At 27.9% G+C, this 21,507-nt stretch overlaps 2 long non-coding RNA genes across 14 annotated transcripts in view; one reads left to right on the top strand and one right to left on the bottom strand.

The window, feature by feature from the left end:
* LOC126749735 (uncharacterized) overlaps nt 1-14,522 on the top strand; it is a 34,007-nt gene extending 19,485 nt beyond the window's left edge. For all 5 annotated transcript variants that reach the window (XR_007665281.1, XR_007665280.1, XR_007665278.1 and 2 more), the window contains exons 5-6: nt 13,810-14,336; nt 14,392-14,522. This is a non-coding gene — a long non-coding RNA (uncharacterized LOC126749735). The remainder of the gene's footprint in view (nt 1-13,809; nt 14,337-14,391) is intronic.
* The window catches only part of LOC126749736 (uncharacterized), a 30,213-nt gene extending 14,872 nt beyond the window's left edge, over nt 1-15,341 (bottom strand). For 6 of the 9 annotated variants that reach the window (XR_007665290.1, XR_007665289.1, XR_007665288.1 and 3 more), the window contains exons 1-2: nt 6,131-6,258; nt 1,950-2,295 (exon numbers count right to left, since the gene is read on the bottom strand). This is a non-coding gene — a long non-coding RNA (uncharacterized LOC126749736). Of the gene's footprint in view, nt 1-13; nt 55-1,949; nt 2,296-6,130; nt 6,259-10,021; nt 10,150-15,213 lie in introns of those variants that run through there. The other 3 variants (XR_007665286.1, XR_007665282.1, XR_007665283.1) reach the window with 3 other exon arrangements.
* Between the last annotated feature and the right edge of the window lie 6,166 nt (nt 15,342-21,507).

Below are 21,507 nucleotides of genomic sequence, written 5' to 3'. Positions count from 1 at the left end.
TTAAAGATAGAGCTTTCATTTAAAAACAGTCAAGTACTCCTAGCGAAGGGGCACCTTGCACATAATTATCAAAATTTAAAAAATGATAGTTTTTGAGAAAAATCGAAATTTCGGTTTTTTTACAATTAACATGTACTTTTTTAGATCGAAAATTTTGCATAACTTTTTTGTTATTAAAGATAGAGCTTTCATTTAAAAACTGTCAAGTACTCCTAGCGAAGAAGCACCTTGCACATAATTATCAAAATTTAAAAAATTATAGTTTTTGAGAAAAATTGAAATTTCGGTTTTTTTACAAATAACATGTACTTTTTTAGATCGAAAATTTTGCATAACTTTTTTGTTATTAAAGATAAAGCTTTTATTTAAGAACAGTCAAGTACTCCTAGCGAAGGGGCACCTTGCACATAATTATCAAAATTTAAAAAATTAAGTTTTTGAGAAAAATCGAAATTTTGGTTTTTTTACAATTAACATGTACTTTTTTAGATCGAAAATTTTGCATATTTTTCTTGTTATTAAAGATAGAGCTTTCATTTAGAAACTGCCAAGCACTCCTAGCGAAGGGGCACCTTGCACATAATTATCAAAATTTAAAAAATTATAGTTTTTGAGAAAAATCGAAATTTCGATTTTTTACAATTAACATGTACTTTTTTAGATCGAAAATTTTGCATAACTTTTTTGTTATTAAAGATAAAGCTTTTATTTAAAAACAGTCAAGTACTCCTAGCGAAGGGGCACCTTGCACATAATTATCAAAATTTAAAAAATTAAGTTTTTGAGAAAAATCGAAATTTTGGTTTTTTTACAATTAACATGTACTTTTTTAGATCGAAAATTTTGCATATTTTTTTTGTTATTAAAGATAGAGCTTTCATTTAAAAACTGCCAAGCACTCCTAGCGAAGGGGCACCTTGCACATAATTATCAAAATTTAAAAAATTATAGTTTTTGAGAAAAATCGAAATTTCGGTTTTTTTACAATTAACATGTACTTTTTTAGATCGAAAATTTTGCATAACTTTTTTGTTATTAAAGATAGAGCTTTCATTTAAAAACAGTCTAGTACTCCTAGCGAAGGGGCACCTTGCACATAATTATCAAAATTTAAAAAATGATAGTTTTTGAGAAAAATCGAAATTTCGGTTTTTTTACAATTAACATGTACTTTTTTAGATCGAAAATTTTGCATATTTTTTTTGTTATTAAAGATAGAGCTTTCATTTAAAAACTGTCAAGTACTCCTAGCGAAGGGGCACCTTGCACATAATTATCAAAATTTAAAAAATTATAGTTTTTGAGAAAAATCGAAATTTCGATTTTTTACAATTAACATGTACTTTTTTAGATCGAAAATTTTGCATAACTTTTTTGTTATTAAAGATAAAGCTTTTATTTAAAAACAGTCAAGTACTCCTAGCGAAGGGGCACCTTGCACATAATTATCAAAATTTAAAAAATTAAGTTTTTGAGAAAAATCGAAATTTTGTTTTTTTACAATTAACATGTACTTTTTTAGATCGAAAATTTTGCATATTTTTCTTGTTATTAAAGATAGAGCTTTCATTTAAAAACTGCCAAGCACTCCTAGCGAAGGGGCACCTTGCACATAATTATCAAAATTTAAAAAATTATAGTTTTTGAGAAAAATCGAAATTTCGATTTTTTACAATTAACATGTACTTTTTTAGATCGAAAATTTTGCATAACTTTTTTGTTATTAAAGATAAAGCTTTTATTTAAAAACAGTCAAGTACTCCTAGCGAAGGGGCACCTTGCACATAATTATCAAAATTTAAAAAATTAAGTTTTTGAGAAAAATCGAAATTTTGGTTTTTTTACAATTAACATGTACTTTTTTAGATCGAAAATTTTGCATATTTTTTTTGTTATTAAAGATAGAGCTTTCATTTAAAAACTGCCAAGCACTCCTAGCGAAGGGGCACCTTGCACATAATTATCAAAATTTAAAAAATTATAGTTTTTGAGAAAAATCGAAATTTCGGTTTTTTTACAATTAACATGTACTTTTTTAGATCGAAAATTTTGCATAACTTTTTTGTTATTAAAGATAGAGCTTTCATTTAAAAACTGTCAAGTACTCCTAGCTAAGGGGCACCTTGCATATAATTATCAAAATTTAAAAAATTATAGTTTTTGAGAAAAATCGAAATTTCGGTTTTTTTACAATTAACATGTACTTTTTTAGATCGAAAATTTTGCATAACTTTTTTGTTATTAAAGATAGAGCTTTCATTTAAAAACTGTCAAGTACTCCTAGCGAAGGGGCACCTTGCACATAATTATCAAAATTTAAAAAATTAAGTTTTTGAGAAAAATCGAAATTTCGGTTTTTTACAATTAACATGTACTTTTTTAGATCGAAAATTTTGCATAACTTTTTTGGTATTAAAGATAGAGCTTTCATTTAAAAACTGTCAAGTACTCCTGGCAAAGGGGCACCTTGCACATAATTTTCAAAATTGAAAAAATTATAGTTTTTGAGAAAAATCGAAATTTTGGTTTTTTACAATTAACATGTACTTTTTTAGATCGAAAATTTTGCATAACTTTTTTGTTATTAAAGATAGAGCTTTCATTTAAAAACAGTCAGGTAGTCCTAGCGAAGGGGCACCTTGCACATAATTATCAAAATTTAAAAAATTATAGTTTTTGAGAAAAATCGAAATTTCAGTTTTTTTACAATTAACATGTACTTTTTTAGATCGAAAATTTTGCATAACTTTTTTGTTATTAAAGATAGAGCTTTCATTTAAAAACAGTCAAGTACTCCTAGCGAAGGGGCAACTTGCACATAATTATCAAAATTTAAAAAATTTTAGTTTTTGAGAAAAATCGAAATTTCAGTTTTTTTACAATTAACATGTACTTTTTTAGATCGAAAATTTTGCATAACTTTTTTGTTATTAAAGATAGAGCTTTCATTTAAAAACAGTCAAGTACTCCTAGCGAAAGGGGAACCTTGCACATAATTATCAAAATTTAAAAAATTATAGTTTTTGAGAAAAATCGAAATTTCGGTTTTTTTACAATTAACATGTACTTTTATAGATCGAAAATTTTGCATAACTTTTTTGTTATTAAAGATAGAGCTTTCATTTAAAAACAGTCAAGTACTCCTAGCGAAGGGGCACCTTGCACATAATTATCAAAATTTAAAAAATTATAGTTTTTGAGAAAAATCGAAATTTCGATTTTTTACAATTAACATGTACTTTTTTAGATCGAAAATTTTGCATAACTTTTTTGTTATTAAAGATAGAGCTTTTATTTAAAAACAGTCAAGTACTCCTAGCGAAGGGGCACCTTGCACATAATTATCAAAATTTAAAAAATTAAGTTTTTAAGAAAAATCGAAATTTGGGTTTTTTTACAATTAACATGTACTTTTTTAGATCGAAAATTTTGCATATTTTTTTTGTTATTAAAGATAGAGCTTTCATTTAAAAAGTGCCAAGCACTCCTAGCGAAGGGGCACCTTGCACATAATTATCAAAATTTAAAAAATTATAGTTTTTGAGAAAAATCGAAATTTCGGTTTTTTTACAATTAACATGTACTTTTTTAGATCGAAAATTTTGCATAAATTTTTTGTTATTAAAGATAGAGCCTTCATTTAAAAACTGTCAAATACTCCTTGCAAAGGGGCACCTTGTACGTAATTATAAAAAACTGAAAAAATTATAGTTTTTGAGAAAAATCGAAATTTCATTTTTTACAATTAACATGTACTTTTTTAGATCGAAAATTTTGCATAACTTTTTTGTTATTAAAGATAGAGCTTTCATTTAAAAACTGTCAAGTACTAATAGCGAAGGGGCACCTTGCACATAATTATCAAAATTGAAAAAGTTATAGTTTTCGAGAAAAATCGAAATTTCGGTTTTTTACCTTTAACATGTACTTTATAAGATCGTTAATTTTGCATAACTTTTTTGGTATTAAAGATAGAGCCTTCATTTAAAAACTGTCAAATACTCCTTGCAAAGGGGCACCTTGTACGTAATTATAAAAAACTGAAAAAATTATAGTTTTTGAGAAAAATCGAAATTTCGGTTTTTTACCTTTAACATGTACTTTATAAGATCGTAAATTTTGCATAACTTTTTTGCTATTAAAGATAGAGCCTTCATTTAAAAACTGTCAAATACTCCTTGCAAAGGGCCACCTTGTACGTAATTATAAAAAACTGAAAAAACTATAGTTTTTGAGAAAAATCGAAATTTCGGTTTTTTACAATTAACATGTACTTTTTAGATCGAAAATTTTGCATAACTTTTTTGTTATTAAAGATAGAGCTTTTATTTAAAAACTGCCAAGTACTCCTTGCATAGGGGCACCTTGCACATAATTATCAAAATTGAAAAAGTTATAGTTTTCGAGAAAAATCGAAATTTCGGTTTTTTACAATTAACATGTACTTTTTTAGATCGAAAATTTTGCATAACTTTTTTGTTATTAAAGATAGAGCTTTCATTTAAAAACTGCCAAGCACGTCTGGCAAAGGGGCATCTTGCACATAATTATCAAAATTGAAAAAATTATAGTTTTTGAGAAAAATCGAAATTTCGGTTTTTTACAATTAACATGTACTTTTTAGATCGAAAATTTTGCATAACTTTTTTGTTATTAAAGATAGAGCTTTTATTTAAAAACTGTCAAATACTCCATGCAAAGGGGCACCTTGTACGTAATTATAAAAAACTGAAAAAATTATAGTTTTTGAGAAAACGTAATAATAAAAAACTAAAAAAATTGTATTTTTTGAAAAAAATCGAAATTTCGTTTTTTTACAATTAACATGTGTTTTTTTAGATCGAAAATTTTGCATACCTTTTTTGTTATTAAAGATAGAGCTTTCATTTAAAAACTGCCAAGCACTCCTGGCAAAGGGGCACCTTGCACATAATTATTAAAATTGAAAAAATTATAGTTTTTGAGAAAAATCGAAATTTCGGTTTTTTTACAATTAACATGTACTTTTTTAGATCGAAAATTTTGCATAACTTTTTTGTTATTAAAGATAGAGCTTTCATTTAAAAACTGTCAAGTACTCCTGGCAAAGGGGCACCTTGCACATAATTATCAAAATTGAAAAAATTATAGTTTTTGAGAAAAATCGAAATTTTGGTTTTTTTACAATTAACATGTACTTTTTTAGATAAAAAATTTTGCATAACTTTTTTGTTATTAAAGATAGTGCTTTCATTTAAAAACTGTCAAGTACTCCTGGCAAAGGGGCACCTTGCACATAATTATCAGAATTGAAAAAATTATAGTTTTTGAGAAAAATCGAAATTTCGGTTTTTTACAATTAACATGTAATTTTTTAGATCGAAAATTTTGAATAACTTTTTTGTTATTAAAGATAGAGCTTTTATTTAAAAACAGTCAAGTACTCCTAGCGAAGGGGCACCTTTTACAAAATTATCAAAATTGAAAAAATTATAGTTTTTGAGAAAAATCGAAATTTCGGTTTTTTTTCAATTAACATGTACTTTTTTAGATCGAAAATTTTGCATAACTTTTTAGTTATTAAAGATACAGCTTTCATTTAAAAACTGTCAAGTACTCCTTTCAAAGGGGCACCTTATACGTAATAATAAAAAACTAAAAAAATTGTATTTTTTGAAAAAAATCGAAATTTCGTTTTTTTACAATTAACATGTGTTTTTTTAGATCGAAAATTTTGCATACCTTTTTTGTTATTAAAGATAGAGCTTTCATTTAAAAACTGCCAAGCACTCCTGGCAAAGGGGCACCTTGCACATAATTATTAAAATTGAAAAAATTATAGTTTTTGAGAAAAATCGAAATTTTAGTTTTTTACCATTAACATGTACTTTATAAGATCGTAATTTTTGCATAACTTTTTTGTTATTAAAGATAGAGCCTTCATTTAAAAACTGTCAAATACTCCTTGCAAAGGGGCACCTTGTACGTAATTATAAAAAACTGAAAAAATTATAGTTTTTGAGAAAAATCGAAATTTCGTTTTTTACAATTAACATGTACTTTTTTAGATCGAAAATTTTGCATAACTTTTTTGTTATTAAACATAGAGCTTTCATTTAAAAACTGTCAAGTACTCCTGGCAAAGGGGCACCTTGCACATAATTATCAAAATTGAAAAAATTATAGTTTTTGAGAAAAATCGAAATTTCGGTTTTTTACAATTAACATGTACTTTTTTAGATCGAAAATTTTGCATAACTTTTTTGTTATTAAAGATAGAGCTTTCATTTAAAAACTGTCAAGTACTCCTGGCAAAGGGGCACCTTGCACATAATTATCAAAATTGAAAAAATTATAGTTTTTGAGAAAAATTGAAATTTCGGTTTTTTACAATTAACATGTACTTTTTTAGATCGAAAATTTTGCATAACTTTTTTGTTATTAAAGATAGAGCTTTCATTTAAAAACTGTCAAGTACTACTAGCGAAGGGGCACCTTGTACATAATTATCAAAATTGAAAAAATTAAAGTTTTTGAAAAAAATCGAAATTACGATTTTTTACAATTAACATGTACTTTTTTAGATCGAAAATTTTGCATAACTTTTTTGTTATTAAAGATAGAGCCTTCATTTAAAAACTGTCAAATAATCCTTGCAAAGGGGCACCTTGTACGTAATTATAAAAAACTGAAAAAATTATAGTTTTTGAGAAAAATCGAAATTTTGGTTTTTGTACGATTAACATGTAATTTTTTAGATCGAAAATTTTGCATAACTTATTTGTTATTAAAGATAAAGCTTTCACTCAAAAACTGCCAAGCACTCCTGGCAAAGGGGCACCTTGCATATAATTATTAAAATTGAAAAAATTATAGTTTTTGAGAAAAATCGAAATTTTGGTTTTTGTACGATTATCATGTACTTTTTTAGATCGAAAATTTTGCATAACTTTTTTGTTATTAAAGATAGAGCTTTCATTTATTAACTGTCAAGTACTACTAGCGAAGGGGCACCTTGCACATAATTATCAAAATTGAAAAAATTAAAGTTTTTGAAAAAAATCGAAATTACGATTTTTTACAATTAACATGTACTTTTTTAGATCGAAAATTTTGCATAACTTTTTTGTTATTAAAGATAGAGCTTTCATTTAAAAACTGTCAAGTACTCCTGGCAAAGGGGCACCTTGCACATAATTATCAAAATTAAAAAAATTATAGTTTTTGAGAAAAATCGAAATTTCGGTTTTTTACAATTAACATGTACTTTTTTAGATCGAAAATTTTGCATAACTTTTTTGTTATTAAAGATAGAGCTTTCATTTAAAAACTGTCAAGTACTACTAGCGAAGGGGCACCTTGTATATAATTATCAAAATTGAAAAAATTAAAGTTTTTGAAAAAAATCGAAATTACGATTTTTTACAATTAACATGTACTTTTTTAGATCGAAAATTTTGCATAACTTTTTTGTTATTAAAGATAGAGCCTTCATTTAAGACCTGTCAAATACTCCTTGCAAAGGGGCACCTTGTACGTAATTATAAAAAACTGAAAAAATTATAGTTTTTGAGAAAAATCGAAATTTCGGTTTTTTACAATTAACATGTACTTCTTTAGATCGAAAATTTTGCATAACTTTTTTGTCATTAAAGATAGAGCTTTCATTTATAAACTGCCAAGCACTTCTGGCAAAGGGGCATCTTGCACATAATTATCAAAATTGAAAAAATTTTAGTTTTTGAGAAATATCGAAATTTCGGTTTTTTACAATTAACATGTACTTTTTTAGATCGAAAATTTTGCATAACTTTTTTGTTATTAAAGATAGAGCTTTCATTTAAAAACAGTCAAGTACTCCTAGCGAAGAGGCACCTTGCACATAATTATCAAAATTTAAAAAATTATAGTTTTTGAGAAAAATCGAAATTTCAGTTTTTTTACAATTAACATGTACTTTTTTAGATCGAAAATTTTGCATAACTTTTTTGTTATTAAAGATAGAGCTTTCATTTAAAAACAGTCAAGTACTCCTAGCGAAAGGGGAACCTTGCACATAATTATCAAAATTTAAAAAATTATAGTTTTTGAGAAAAATCGAAATTTCGGTTTTTTTACAATTAACATGTACTTTTATAGATCGAAAATTTTGCATAACTTTTTTGTTATTAAAGATAGAGCTTTCATTTAAAAACAGTCAAGTACTCCTAGCGAAGGGGCACCTTGCACATAATTATCAAAATTTAAAAAATTATAGTTTTTGAGAAAAATCGAAATTTCGATTTTTTACAATTAACATGTACTTTTTTAGATCGAAAATTTTGCATAACTTTTTTGTTATTAAAGATAGAGCTTTTATTTAAAAACAGTCAAGTACTCCTAGCGAAGGGGCACCTTGCACATAATTATCAAAATTTAAAAAATTATAGTTTTTGAGAAAAATCGAAATTTCGGTTTTTTTACAATTAACATGTACTTTTTTAGATCGAAAATTTTGCATAACTTTTTTGTTATTAAAGATAGAGCCTTCATTTAAAAACTGTCAAATACTCCTTGCAAAGGGGCACCTTGTACGTAATTATAAAAAACTGAAAAAATTATAGTTTTTGAGAAAAATCGAAATTTCATTTTTTACAATTAACATGTACTTTTTTAGATAGAAAATTTTGCATAACTTTTTTGTTCGAAAAATGACCGAAACAGTGGTGGGGGACGTATGTCGAGACATGCAGCTCATTTTGTCATGGATCGTCTCCTTTATGGGCACATTATTCGGTCGAACCTGATACCTTAGAGGATGTTAGTGGTCGCTTTCTTTACCTACTTGATCAAGGACAACGTAGAGAGCAAACAGGCGGTTTTGATAGAAAATCTACTGGAGATGATTCTGGATTTCCAGCTGGACCAGAGCTGCTTGGTGCGGAACTCCTGAACAGTTTGCCAGGGTACAAATTTCATCCCTTTCAAGTTACCGCAGCAGTGAGGATCAAGTTGCTATTCAGTCAAGAGGATCCACGTCTAAGGAGATACTCGATCCAGTTATTAGAAGATCTGGCAACATCCCTTGGCTAGGAGACCAATTTGGAGGCATTTAAGGAGCAGATCCAAGGGAACCTCATCACTTTACTCTTGCATCTATGCGATCCAGACGTGTATGTTGTCAAGGTATGACTTTTTTGGATCATTTTACGAACTTAACCCATGCATGGACTCCATTTAGGCCTGTTAAAGTACGATCCAGAAGGTCGGCCCTTATCTGAATTGTCCGAAGGTAAACCGCATAATCCAGGAGTGTATGGGCGACGACACCGACTTGATGTTCACGGATTTTATTAGGGAGATAATTAAACGCATGGTAAGTAAATGGCAGCACCTTAAATGTAATATTCATGCAGTAGAATAGAAATTTCGGGTTTTTACAATTAACATATACTTTATAAGATCGTAAATTTTGCCTAACTTTTTTGTTATTAAAGATAGAGCTTTTATTTAAAAACTATCAAGTACTCCTTGCAAAGGGGCACCTTGTACGTAATTATCAAAAACTAAAAAAATTATAGTTTTTGAGAAAAATCGAAATTTCGATTTTTTACAAATAACATGTACTTTTTTAGATCGAAAATTTTGCATAACTTTTTTGTTATTAAAGATAGAGCTTTTATTTAAAAACTGTCAAGTACTCCTTGCAAAGGGGCACCTTATGCGTAATAATAAAAAACTAAAAAAATTGTAGTTTTTGAAAAAAATCGAAATTTCGCTTTTTTACAATTAACATGTACTTTTTTAGATCGAAAATTTTGCATAACTTTTTTGTTATTAAAGATAGAGCCTTCATTTAAAAACTGTCAAATACTCCTTGCAAAGGGGCACCTTGTACGTAATTATAAAAAACTGAAAAAATTATAGTTTTTGAGAAAAATCGAAATTTCGTTTTTTACAATTAACATGTACTTTTTTAGATCGAAAATTTTGCATAACTTTTTTGTTATTAAACATAGAGCTTTCATTTAAAAACTGTCAAGTACTCCTGGCAAAGGGGCACCTTGCACATAATTATCAAAATTGAAAAAATTATAGTTTTTGAGAAAAATCGAAATTTCGGTTTTTTACAATTAACATGTACTTTTTTAGATCGAAAATTTTGCATAACTTTTTTGTTATTAAAGATAGAGCTTTCATTTAAAAACTGCCAAGTACTACTAGCGAAGGGGCACCTTGTACATAATTATCAAAATTGAAAAAATTAAAGTTTTTGAAAAAAATCGAAATTACGATTTTTTACAATTAACATGTACTTTTTTAGATCGAAAATTTTGCATAACTTTTTTGTTATTAAAGATAGAGCCTTCATTTAAAAACTGTCAAATAATCCTTGCAAAGGGGCACCTTGTACGTAATTATAAAAAACTGAAAAATTTATAGTTTTTGAGAAAAATCGAAATTTTGGTTTTTGTACGATTAACATGTAATTTTTTAGATCGAAAATTTTGCATAACTTATTTGTTATTAAAGATAAAGCTTTTACTCAAAAACTGCCAAGCACTCCTGGCAAAGGGGCACCTTGCATATAATTATTAAAATTGAAAAAATTATAGTTTTTGAGAAAAATCGAAATTTCGGTTTTTTACAATTAACATGTAATTTTTTAGATCGAAAATTTTGCATAACTTATTTGTTATTAAAGATAAAGCTTTCACTCAAAAACTGCCAAGCACTCCTGGCAAAGGGGCACCTTGCATATAATTATTAAAATTGAAAAAAATATAGTTTTTGAGAAAAATCGAAATTTCGGTTTTTTACAATTAACATGTACTTTTTTAGATCGAAAATTTTGCATAACTTTTTTGTTATTAAAGATAGAGCTTTTATTTAAAAACTGTCAAGTACTACTAGCGAAGGGGCACCTTGCACATAATTATCAAAATTGAAAAAATTAAAGTTTTTGAAAAAAATCGAAATTACGATTTTTTACAATTAACATGTACTTTTTTAGATCGAAAATTTTGCATAACTTTTTTGTTATTAAAGATAGAGCTTTCATTTAAAAACTGTCAAGTACTCCTAGCGAAGGGGCACCTTTCACATAATTATCAAAATTAAAAAAATTATAGTTTTTGAGAAAAATCGAAATTTTGGTTTTTGTACGATTAACATGTACTTTTTTAGATCGAAAATTTTGCATAACTTTTTTGTTATTAAAGATAGAGCTTTCATTTAAAAACTGTCAAGTACTCCTGGCAAAGGGGCCCCTTGCACATAAATATCAAAATTGAAAAAATTATAGTTTTTGAGAAAAATTGAAATTTCGGTTTTTTACAATTAACATGTACTTTTTTAGATCGAAAATTTTGCATAACTTTTTTGTTATTAAAGATAGAGCTTTCATTTAAAAACTGTCAAGTACTACTAGCGAAGGGGCACCTTGTACATAATTATCAAAATTGAAAAAATTAAAGTTTTTGAAAAAAATCGAAATTACGATTTTTTTACAATTAACATGTACTTTTTTAGATCGAAAATTTTGCATAACTTTTTTGTTATTAAAGATAGAGCCTTCATTTGAAAACTGTCAAATAATCCTTGCAAAGGGGCACCTTGTACGTAATTATAAAAAACTGAAAAAATTATAGTTTTTGAGAAAAATCGAAATTTCGGTTTTTTACAATTAACATGTAATTTTTTAGATCGAAAATTTTGCATACCTTATTTGTTATTAAAGATAAAGCTTTCACTCAAAAAACTGCCAAGCACTCGTGGCAAAGGGGCACCTTGCATATAATTATTAAAATTGAAAAAAATATAGTTTTTGAGAAAAATCGAAATTTCGGTTTTTTACAATTAACATGTACTTTTTTAGATCAAAAATTTTGCATAACTTTTTTGTTATTAAAAGATAGAGCTTTCATTTAAAAACTGTCAAGTACTACTAGCGAAGGGGCACCTTGCACATAATTATCAAAATTGAAAAAATTAAAGTTTTTGAAAAAATCGAAATTACGATTTTTTACAATTAACATGTACTTTTTTAGATCGAAAATTTTGCATAACTTATTTGTTATTAAAGATAAAGCTTTCACTCAAAAACTGCCAAGCACTCCTGGCAAAGGGGCACCTTGCATATAATTATTAAAATTGAAAAAAATATAGTTTTTGAGAAAAATCGAAATTTCGTTTTTTTACAATTAACATGTACTTTTTTAGATCGAAAATTTTGCATAACTTTTTTGTTATTAAAGATAGAGCTTTCATTTAAAAACTGTCAAGTACTACTAGCGAAGGGGCACCTTGTACATAATTATCAAAATTGAAAAAATTAAAGTTTTTGAAAAAAATCGAAATTACGATTTTTTACAATTAACATGTACTTTTTCAGATCGAAAATTTTGCTTAACTTTTTTGTTATTAAAGATAGAGCTTTCATTTAAAAACTGTCAAGTACTCCTAGCGAAGGGGCACCTTTTACATAATTATCAAAATTAAAAAAATTATAGTTTTTGAGAAAAATCGAAATTTTGGTTTTTGTACGATTAACATGTACTTTTTTAGATCGAAAATTTTGCATAACTTTTTTGTTATTAAAGATAGAGCCTTCATTTAAGACCTGTCAAATACTCCTTGCAAAGGGGCACCTTGTACGTAATTATAAAAAACTGAAAAAATTATAGTTTTTGAGAAAAATCGAAATTTCGGTTTTTTACAATTAACATGTACTTTTTTAGATCGAAAATTTTGCATAACTTTTTTGTTATTAAACATAGAGCTTTCATTTAAAAACTGTCAAGTACTTCTTGCAAAGGGGCACCTTGTACGTAATAACCAAAAACTAAAAAAATTGTAGTTTTTGAAAAAAATCGAAATTTCGGTTTTTTACAATTAACATGTAATTTTTTAGATCGAAAATTTTGCATAACTTATTTGTTATTAAAGATAAAGCTTTTACTCAAAAACTGCCAAGCACTCTTGGCAAAGGGGCACCTTACACATAATTATCAAAATTGAAAAAATTATAGTTTTTGAGAAAAATCGAAATTTCGGTTTTTTACAATTAACATGTAATTTTTTAGATCGAAAATTTTGCATAACTTATTTGTTATTAAAGATAAGGCTTTCACTCAAAAACTGGCAAGCACTCCTGGCAAAGGGGCACCTTGCATATAATTATTAAAATTGAAAAAAATATAGTTTTTGAGAAAAATCGAAATTTCGGTTTTTTACAATTAACATGTAATTTTTTAGATCGAAAATTTTGCATAACTTATTTGTTATTAAAGATAAAGCTTTCACTCAAAAACTGCCAAGCACTCCTGGCAAAGGGGCACCTTGCATATAATTATTAAAATTGAAAAAAATATAGTTTTTGAGAAAAATCGAAATTTCGGTTTTTTACAATTAACATGTACTTTTTTAGATCGAAAATTTTGCATAACTTTTTTGTTATTAAAGATAGAGCTTTCATTTAAAAACTGTCAAGTACTCCTTGCAAAGGGGCACCTTGTACATAATAATAAAAAACTAAAAAAATTGTAGTTTTTAAAAAATATCGAAATTTCGGTTTTTTAACATTAACATGTACTTTATTAGATCGAAAACTTGGAGCCCATCTTTGGCCTCAAAAACAAGGTCAAAAAAATACTCGATTTCTTAGTTCTGCTCGGATTTTCTTATAACCCGGTATTTTCGTAATCTACTTAATGAGAACAATCCGCTGTATAGTTATAATAATGAAAAGGAGGGGGTATATAATTTCTTACTGATAAACAGTGTGGGGTGGGTGGGGGGGATACGGGTTTACTCACTCGTTCACATCTGACCGAACCTTTAATCCTTCAGCTCTCTCTGCATCGACCAGAACCAACATCTCCGAAACAACAACATCTCAAAAATGACCGAAACAGTGGTGGGGGACGTATGTCGAGACATGCAGCTCATTTTGTCATGGATCGTCTCCTTTATGGGCACATTATTCGGTCGAACCTGATACCTTAGAGGATGTTAGTGGTCGCTTTCTTTACCTACTTGATCAAGGACAACGTAGAGAGCAAACAGGCGGTTTTGATAGAAAATCTACTGGAGATGATTCTGGATTTCCAGCTGGACCAGAGCTGCTTGGTGCGGAACTCCTGAACAGTTTGCCAGGGTACAAATTTCATCCCTTTCAAGTTACCGCAGCAGTGAGGATCAAGTTGCTATTCAGTCAAGAGGATCCACGTCTAAGGAGATACTCGATCCAGTTATTAGAAGATCTGGCAACATCCCTTGGCTAGGAGACCAATTTGGAGGCATTTAAGGAGCAGATCCAAGGGAACCTCATCACTTTACTCTTGCATCTATGCGATCCAGACGTGTATGTTGTCAAGGTATGACTTTTTTGGATCATTTTACGAACTTAACCCATGCATGGACTCCATTTAGGCCTGTAAAAGTACGATCCAGAAGGTCGGCCCTTATCTGAATTGTCCGAAGGTAAACCGCATAATCCAGGAGTGTATGGGCGACGACACCGACTTGATGTTCACGGATTTTATTAGGGAGATAATTAAACGTATGGTAAGTAAATGGCAGCACCTTAAATGTAATATTCATGCAGTAGAATAGAAATTTCGGGTTTTTACAATTAACATATACTTTATAAGATCGTAAATTTTGCATAATTTTTTTGTTATTAAAGATAGAGCTTTTATTTAAAAACTATCAAGTACTCCTTGCAAAGGGGCACCTTGTACGTAATTATCAAAAACTAAAAAAATTATAGTTTTTGAGAAAAATCGAAATTTCGATTTTTTACAAATAACATGTACTTTTTTAGATCGAAAATTTTGCATAACTTTTTTGTTATTAAAGATAGAGCTTTCATTTAAAAACTGTCAAGTACTCCTTGCAAAGGGGCACCTTATACGTAATAATAAAAAACTAAAAAAATTGTAGTTTTTGAAAAAAATCGAAATTTCGCTTTTTTACAATTAACATGTACTTTTTTAGATCGAAAATTTTGCATAACTTTTTTGTTATTAAAGATAGAGCCTTCATTTAAAAACTGTCAAATACTTCTTGCAAAGGGGCACCTTGTACGTAATTATAAAAAACTGAAAAAATTATAGTTTTTGAGAAAAATCGAAATTTCGTTTTTTACAATTAACATGTACTTTTTTAGATCGAAAATTTTGCATAACTTTTTTGTTATTAAACATAGAGCTTTCATTTAAAAACTGTCAAGTACTCCTGGCAAAGGGGCACCTTGCACATAATTATCAAAATTGAAAAAATTATAGTTTTTGAGAAAAATCGAAATTTCGGTTTTTTACAATTAACATGTACTTTTTTAGATCGAAAATTTTGCATAACTTTTTTGTTATTAAAGATAGAGCTTTCATTTAAAAACTGTCAAGTACTCCTGGCAAAGGGGCACCTTGCACATAATTATCAAAATTTAAAAAATTATAGTTTTTGAGAGAAATCGAAATTTCGGTTTTTTACAATTAACATGTACTTTTTTAGATCGAAAATTTTGCATAACTTTTTTGTTATTAAAGATAGAGCTTTCATTTAAAAACTGTCAAGTACTCCTAGCGAAGGGACACCTTTCACAAAATTATCAAAATTGAAAAAATTATAGTTTTTGAGAAAAATCGAAATTTCGGTTTTTTTACAATTAACATGTACTTTTTTAGCTCGAAAATTTTGCATAACTTTTTTGTTATTAAAGATAGAGCTTTCATTTAAAAACAGTCAAGTACTTCTAGCGAAGAAGCATCTTGCACATAATTATCAAAATTTTAAAAATAATAGTTTTTGAGAAAAATCAAAATTTCGGTTTTTTTACAATTAACATGTACTTTTTTAGATCGAAAATTTTGCATAACTTTTTTGTTATTAAAGATAGAGCTTTCATTTGAAAACTGTCAAGTACTCCTAGCGAAGGGGCACCTTGCACATAATTATCAAAATTTAAAAAATTATAGTTTTTGAGAAAAATCGAAATTTCGTTTTTTTTACAATTAACATGTACTTTTTTAGATCGAAAATTTTACATAACTTTTTTGTTATTAAAGATAGAGCTTCCATTTAAAAACTGTCAAGTACATCTAGCGAAGGGGCATCTTGCACATAATTATTAAAATTAAAAAAATTTTAGTTTTTGAGAAAAATCGAAATTTCGTTTTTTTTACAATTAACATGTACTTTTTTAGATCGAAAATTTTGCATAACTTTTTTGTTATTAAAGATAGAGCTTTCATTTAAAAACAGTCAATTACTCCTAGCGAAGGGGCACCTTGCACATAATTATCAAAATTTAAAAAATTATAGTTTTTGAGAAAAATCGAAATTTCGATTTTTTACAATTAACATGTACTTTTTTAGATCGAAAATTTTGCATAACTTTTTTGTTATTAAAGATAGAGCTTCCATTTAAAAACTGTCAAGTACTCCTAGCGAAGGGGCATCTTGCACATAATTATTAAAATTAAAAAAATTATAGTTTTTGAGAAAAATCGAAATTTCGTTTTTTTTACAATTAACATGTACTTTTTTAGATCGAAAATTTTGCATAACTTTTTTGTTATTAAAGATAGAGCTTCCATTTAAAAACTGTCAAGTACTCCTAGCGAAGGGGCATCTTGCACTTAATTATTAAAATTAAAAAAATTATAGTTTTTTTAGAAAAATCGAAATTTCGTTTTTTTTACAATTAACATGTACTTTTTTAGATCGAAAATTTTGCATAACTTTTTTGTTATTAAAGATAGAGCTTTCATTTAAAAACAGTCAAGTACTCCTAGCGAAGGGGCACCTTGCACATAATTATCAAAATTTAAAAAATTATAGTTTTTGAGAAAAATCGAAATTTCGGTTTTTTACAATTAACATGTACTTTTTTAGATCGAAAATTTTGCATAACTTTTTTGTTATTAAAGATAGAGCTTTCATTTAAAAACTGTCAAGTACTACTAGCGAAGGGGCACCTTGCACATAATTATCAAAATTTAAAAAATTATAGTTTTTGAGAAAAATCGAAATTTCGATTTTTTACAATTAACATGTACTTTTTTAGATCGAAAATTTTGCATAACTTTTTTGTTATTAAAGATAGAGCTTTTATTTAAAAACAGTCAAGTACTCCTAGCGAAGGGGCACCTTGCACATATATATATTAAAATTTAAAAAATTAAGTTTTTGAGAAAAATCGAAATTTTGGTTTTTTTACAATTAACATGTACTTTTATAGATCGAAAATTTTGCATAACTTTTTTGTTATTAAAGATAGAGCTTCCATTTAAAAACTGTCAAGTACTCCTAGCGAAGGGGCACCTTGCACATAATTATCAAAATTTAAAAAATTATAGTTTTTGAGAAAAATCGAAATTTCGATTTTTTACAATTAACATGTACTTTTTTAGATCGAAAATTTTGCATAACTTTTTTGTTATTAAAGATAGAGCTTCCATTTAAAAACTGTCAAGTACTCCTAGCGAAGGGGCACCTTGCACATAATTATCAAAATTTAAAAAATTATAGTTTTTGAGAAAAATCGAAATTTCGATTTTTTACAATTAACATGTACTTTTTTAGATCGAAAATTTTGCATAACTTTTTTGTTATTAAAGATAGAGCTTTTATTTAAAAACAGTCAAGTACTCCTAGCGAAGGGGCACCTTGCACATATATATATTAAAATTTAAAAAATTAAGTTTTTGAGAAAAATCGAAATTTTGGTTTTTTTACAATTAACATGTACTTTTATAGATCGAAAATTTTGCATAACTTTTTTGTTATTAAAGATAGAGCTTTCATTTAAAAGCTGTCAAGTACTCCTAGCTAAGGGGCACCTTGCATATAATTATCAAAATTTAAAAAATTATAGTTTTTGAGAAAAATCGAAATTTCGGTTTTTTTACAATTAACATGTACTTTTTTAGATCGAAAATTTTGCATATTTTTTTTGTTATTAAAGATAGAGCTTTCATTTAAAAACTGTCAAGTACTCCTAGCTAAGGGGCACCTTGCATATAATTATCAAAATTTAAAAAATTATAGTTTTTGAGAAAAATCGAAATTTCGGTTTTTTTACAATTAACATGTACTTTTTTAGATCGAAAATTTTGCATAACTTTTTTGTTATTAAAGATAGAGCTTCTATTTAAAAACTGTCAAGTACTCCTAGCGAAGGGGCATCTTGCACAAAATTATTAAAATTAAAAAAATTATAGTTTTTGAGAAAAATCGAAATTTCGTTTTTTTTACAATTAACATGTACTTTTTTAGATCGAAAATTTTGCATAACTTTTTTGTTATTAAAGATAGAGCTTTCATTTAAAAACAGTTAAGTACTCCTAGCGAAGGGGCACCTTGCACATAATTATTAAAATTTAAAAAATTATAGTTTTTGAGAAAAATCGAAATTTCGATTTTTTACAATTAACATGTACTTTTTTAGATCGAAAATTTTGCATAACTTTTTTGTTATTAAAGATAGAGCTTTTATTTAAAAACAGTCAAGTACTCCTAGCGAAGGGGCACCTTGCACAGAATTATCAAAATTTAAAAAATTAAGTTTTTGAGGAAAAATCGAAATTTGGGTTTTTTTACAATTAACATGTACTTTTTTAGATCGAAAATTTTGCATAACTTTTTTGTTATTAAAGATAGAGCTTTTATTTAAAAACAGTCAAGTACTCCTAGCGAAGGGGCACCTTGCACATAATTATCAAAATTTAAAAATTATAGTTTTTTGAGAAAAATCGAAATTTCGGTTTTTTTTCAATTAACATGTACTTTTCTAGATCGAAAATTTTGCATAACTTTTTTGTTATTATAGATAAAGCTTTCATTTAAAAACTGTCAAGTACTACTAGCGAAGGGGCACCTTGCACATAATTATCAAAATTGAAAAAATTAAAGTTTTTGAAAAAAATCGAAATTACGATTTTTTACAATTAACATGTACTTTTTTAGATCGAAAATTTTGCATAACTTATTTGTTATTAAAGATAAAGCTTTCACTCAAAAACTGCCAAGCACTCCTGGCAAAGGGGCACCTTGCATATAATTATTAAAATTGAAAAAAATATAGTTTTTGAGAAAAATCGAAATTTCGGTTTTTTACAATTAACATGTACTTTTTTAGATCGAAAATTTTGCATAACTTTTTTGTTATTAAAGATAGAGCTTTCATTTAAAAACTGTCAAGTACTACTAGCGAAGGGGCACCTTGCACATAATTATCAAAATTGAAAAAATTAAAGTTTTTGAAAAAAATCGAAATTACGATTTTTTACAATTAACATGTACTTTTTCAGATCGAAAATTTTGCTTAACTTTTTTGTTATTAAAGATAGAGCTTTCATTTAAAAACTGTCAAGTACTCCTAGCGAAGGGGCACCTTTCACATAATTATCAAAATTAAAAAAATTATAGTTTTTGAGAAAAATCGAAATTTTGGTTTTTGTACGATTAACATGTACTTTTTTAGATCGAAAATTTTGCATAACTTTTTTTTGTTATTAAAGATAGAGCCTTCATTTAAGACCTGTCAAATACTCCTTGCAAAGGGGCACCTTGTACGTAATTATAAAAAATTGAAAAAATTATAGTTTTTGAGGAAAAATCGAAATTTCGGTTTTTTACAATTAACATGTACTTTTTTAGATCGAAAATTTTGCATAAAATTTTTTGTTATTAAAGATAGAGCTATCATTTAAAAAACTGTCAAGTACTTCTTGCAAAGGGGCACCTTGTACGTAATAACCAAAAACTAAAAAAATTGTAGTTTTTGAAAAAAAATCGAAATTTCGGTTTTTTACAATTAACATGTAATTTTTTAGATCGAAAATTTTGCATAACTTATTTGTTATTAAAGATAAAGCTTTTACTCAAAAACTGCCAAGCACTCTTGGCAAAGGGGCACCTTACACATAATTATCAAAATTGAAAAAATTATAGTTTTTGAGAAAAATCGAAATTTCGGTTTTTTACAATTAACATGTAATTTTTTAGATCGAAAATTTTGCATAACTTATTTGTTATTAAAGATAAAGCTTTCACTCAAAAACTGGCAAGCACTCCTGGCAAAGGGGCACCTTGCATATAATTATTAAAATTGAAAAAAATATAGTTTTTTGAGAAAAATCGAAATTTCGGTTTTTTACAATTAACATGTAATTTTTTAGATCGAAAATTTTGCATAACTTATTTGTTATTAAAGATAAAGCTTTCACTCAAAAACTGCCAAGCACTCCTGGCAAAGGGGCACCTTGCATATAATTATTAAAATTGAAAAAAATATAGTTTTTGAGAAAAATCGAAATTTCGGTTTTTTACAATTAACATGTACTTTTTTAGATCGAAAATTTTGCATAACTTTTTTGTTATTAAAGATAGAGCTTTCATTTAAAAACAGTCAAGTACTCCTAGCGAAGGGGGCACCTTGCACATAATAATAAAAAACTAAAAAAATTGTAGTTTTTAAAAAATATCGAAATTTCGGTTTTTTAACATTAACATGTACTTTATTAGATCGAAAACTTGGAGCCCATCTTTGGCCTCAAAAACAAGGTCAAAAAAATACTCGATTTCTTAGTTCTGCTCGGATTTTCTTATAACCCGGTATTTTCGTAATCTACTTAATGAGAACAATCCGCTGTATAGTTATAATAATGAAAAGGAGGGGGGTATATAATTTCTTACTGATAAACGGTGTGGGGTGGGTGGGGGGGATACGGGTTTACTCACTCGTTCACATCTGACCGAACCTTTAATCCTTCAGCTCTCTCTGCATCGACCAGAAACCAACATCTCCGAAACAACAACATCTCAAAAATGACCGAAACAGTGGTGGGGGACGTATGTCGAGACATGCAGCTCATTTTGTCATGGATCGTCTCCTTTATGGGCACATTATTCGGTCGAACCTGATACCTTAGAGGATGTTAGTGGTCGCTTTCTTTACCTACTTGATCAAGGGACAACGTAGAGAGCAAACAGGCGGTTTTGATAGAAAATCTACTGGAGATGATTCTGGATTTCCAGCTGGACCAGAGCTGCTTGGTGCGGAACTCCTGAACAGTTTGCCAGGGTACAAATTTCATCCCTTTCAAGTTACCGCAGGCAGTGAGGATCAAGTTGCTATTCAGTCAAGAGGATCCACGTCTAAGGAGATACTCGATCCAGTTATTAGAAGATCTGGCAACATCCCTTGGCTAGGAGACCAATTTGGAGGCATTTAAGGAGCAGATCCAAGGGAACCTCATCACTTTACTCTTGCATCTATGCGATCCAGACGTGTATGTTGTCAAGGTATGACTTTTTTGGATCATTTTACGAACTTAACCCATGCATGGACTCCATTTAGGCCTGTAAAAGTACGATCCAGAAGGTCGGCCCTTATCTGAATTGTCCGAAGGTAACCGCATAATCCAGGAGTGTATGGGCGACGACACCGACTTGATGTTCACGGATTTTATTAGGGAGATAATTAAACGCATGGTAAGTAAATGGCAGCACCTTAAATGTAATATTCATGCAGTAGAATAG

This window comes from Anthonomus grandis, unplaced genomic scaffold, assembly GCF_022605725.1.
Source record: "Anthonomus grandis grandis unplaced genomic scaffold, icAntGran1.3 ctg00000623.1, whole genome shotgun sequence".
Lineage (NCBI taxonomy): Eukaryota > Metazoa > Arthropoda > Insecta > Coleoptera > Curculionidae > Anthonomus > Anthonomus grandis.
Note: the sequence above shows the minus strand (reverse complement) of the source record. Positions and strands in the feature narration are given on the sequence as shown.